This window comes from Apodemus sylvaticus, chromosome 7, assembly GCF_947179515.1.
Source record: "Apodemus sylvaticus chromosome 7, mApoSyl1.1, whole genome shotgun sequence".
NCBI classification, from domain to species: Eukaryota; Metazoa; Chordata; class Mammalia; order Rodentia; family Muridae; genus Apodemus; species Apodemus sylvaticus.
The window spans coordinates 29,501,349-29,504,227 of record NC_067478.1 but is presented as its reverse complement, the minus strand read 5'-3'; the positions used below and the strand labels follow the sequence as shown (position 1 = coordinate 29,504,227).

At 41.2% G+C, this 2,879-nt stretch overlaps 1 pseudogene; it reads right to left on the bottom strand.

Annotated features, from left to right (window-relative positions):
* Positions 1 to 2,002: 2,002 nt before the first annotated feature.
* On the bottom strand, positions 2,003 to 2,668 carry LOC127689653 (mitotic spindle assembly checkpoint protein MAD2A-like; annotated as a pseudogene).
* Positions 2,669 to 2,879: the final 211 nt, after the last annotated feature.

The following is a 2,879-nucleotide window of genomic DNA, read 5'->3' as shown; positions in this document are numbered from 1 at the left end:
TCTAAAGTTTCCTGGGAAATGAAAGCCACCTGTGGAGCAACTGAACAGGTTCTGCTGAGAATCTCCCAGCCTTTAGGGAAAGGGTTTTCCCCTGCCTATAAATTTGGTGTTCTTCATTAGACTTTGAGACCTTGAACAGCAATGTTGTCTTGGTCTCCATCTCTTTTTGCCGCCTTCCCATACATCCCCAAACTTCCTTCCAGGTAACACATTCGATAAAACTGCAGGCTAGGATCCCAGAAACAGTACAATCATGGAGCAAAGGTGTTGGTCAAGCAAGCCCTAATCTGTGAGCTTTATGTCCTACTGAGAGACCCTGTCTCAAACAAATAAGGTGGATTTCTCCTAAGGAGGGACAGCTGAAATTGACTTCTAGCCTACACACCACACACACACACACACACACACACACACACATACACACACACATGCACACACTTCCCTTGCTGCCACAGGTCTTCCAGAGAGTCATGCAAATAACTCTCAAACTTAGAGTGTGATCTCAACAGGAAACCACAGCTGCAGCTCTTGACAGATGACCAGAGTCCATCTTTCGTCAAGGTCCTAGGATGGCATTTGTCAGGCTCCACTCTCCTTAGCCACAGCTGAGCCACCAAACAGCCGAATATGCTCACAATACTTGGGCTGAACCAAAGCCAAAATGGAATCAGAGGACAGAGGAAATCTGAAGAGTTCAAGAAATAGCGGGCTTATGTAGTGTCTTTCAGTAAAACTTTACCCATATGATACTCTTCTTAGGAAATAGAAATGTTCTGTATTTCCTTTAAAGAAAAGTTTTCTACAATCTGTTACAAGATTCTCTAGTTTGTTCTTACAAGCAACATTACAAAGAAGCTTTACTGGTCCATTTCTCTAAATCATGTTTTTCCATGTTCCTAGTCATGTAACACTAAGTTAGCATGATACCTTTTCCTCCTACTACCTCAACTACACTGACATTTGTGGAAAAGAAAATTGAGTATAAACTAATAATCTGAGACGCTGTGTAAAGTTTCTGTCTCTTCACTTCATACAATGTGTAAGTTGTCAGTATGATGTCTTGGCAACCCACTACTTGCCTCAGCTTCTAAGGTTCTTGGAAGAGTTTCAAATCCTCATATACCATAGGCAGAAGGCAGCAAGTTACCAGGGCCAGTCGTTCTTAAAATATAGTACCCAAGCCAACAGCATCAGAAGCACAAAAATCCTTGTCAAAAATGGAAATAAATCTACAGCCCACAATTAATAGAGTCTATTGCCACTTCCAGAATGTACCTCTCTCCTCAGCCTGCAGACACTATGCACAGCCCAGCTCAGCTCTCCCTGGCCTTCCTTCCATGTTCCATCCCCAGTTTCCAGTCCAAGCATATCATATGTTGCCCATGCTGTGGATGTAGCCTTGGTGGGGCTCTCCATCTTGATCCATGATTCTTCCTTTGTCTTCCTCTACACAGAGCCAGGAGTTCGCCTTCCAAGTGCTAATTTGCCCATGAATTTGGCTAATTAAAATCCTTCAAATGCCGGCAGGATGAAATCCAAATGGCTTAACTTTGTCATAAAAGCCCGTTATTAGCTGGCCTTCCCCCTAAAGCTTGCTTGCTTGCTTTATTTATTTATTTATTCATTAATTTGTTTATTTATTTAAAGCAATTTCTTTTTTTAATAAAACATTAAAATAAAAATCTTTATTACAGAAATCAAACAGCATCAACTTCTTTGTGAGCTCAAAATATATACACCAAAATCAAATAATTAGCATGTATTTCAATATGGGGGATCTATATAAAGAGAAATGTGTCTTGTTGCATTTCTTGGGTTCCTCCTGGACTTACCATAGAATCAACAAGAGTTGATGCACATTATTAAGGGAACCAACAGATTCATTGTGGAATGAATTCCTTTAAAAATGGCCACTGTAGATAGAAAAACTTCTGTTAAAAAGCTAAATACTTTGCCTAAAGATTTAACTCGGAAAAATCTTGACCAAGTCATAAAGAAGCATCTAAATATAAATATAGCAGAAGGTATTATGTGATGGGGGTGGTTTGTGCACTGTCTCTTCAGTCATTGATGGGGTTTTATAGGCCACCATACTATTCACTTTGTAGATTGCGGTCGTAAATGAGCATAGACAGACTTCTCCAGAACTGGTAATAAACCGGGGTCCTGATTCTTTCCACGTTTCAGGTACCACCAAACCTTTGTCAGTCTAAATCAGTAGATCAAATGAACAAGCAACTTCCAACAGTGGCAGAAATGTCACAGTAGCTGTAATCTATCTGATCGCAGAAGCCTGTCTGGCTTTCTGGGACTTTTCTCTACAAACACCTTCCTCCTCTGCAGTTTTGCCATACTCAGTATCAAAGTGCCATCTTTCAAGGACCTCGACGCTTCCAATATTTGAGAAGACCACCACCAGATTCTGAACTGAGCATGTACAGCCAGCCACTCTTTTAGTGCCCCATCACATTATTGAGATACTTTATGAGCTCGGGGTCAGTAGTTACAAGCAAGATAAGTCCATATTTCAGCACTCAAGTAAAGGTTTCCAACGGATAAATGCCACGCTGATACAAAATGCTGTTGATGCCATATGAAAAAACTCAGCTACGATTTCTGCACACCCATGCAGTGTGATATCTTGCTCTCAGGCGAGGTGCTGGGCCATCACTAGATGGAACGGAGAACACTATCAACCTCCCCGCAGACAGCACCCTAATGGTGTCTCTATTTAATATAATTTCAAATAATTAGCAACAAAGGACAATGGACAATGCAATGCACAACAGAACTCTCTCTCTCTCTCTCTCTCTCTCTCTCTCTCTCTCTCTCTCTCTCTCTCTCTCTCTCTCTCTCTCTCTTTCTCTCTCTCTCTCGAT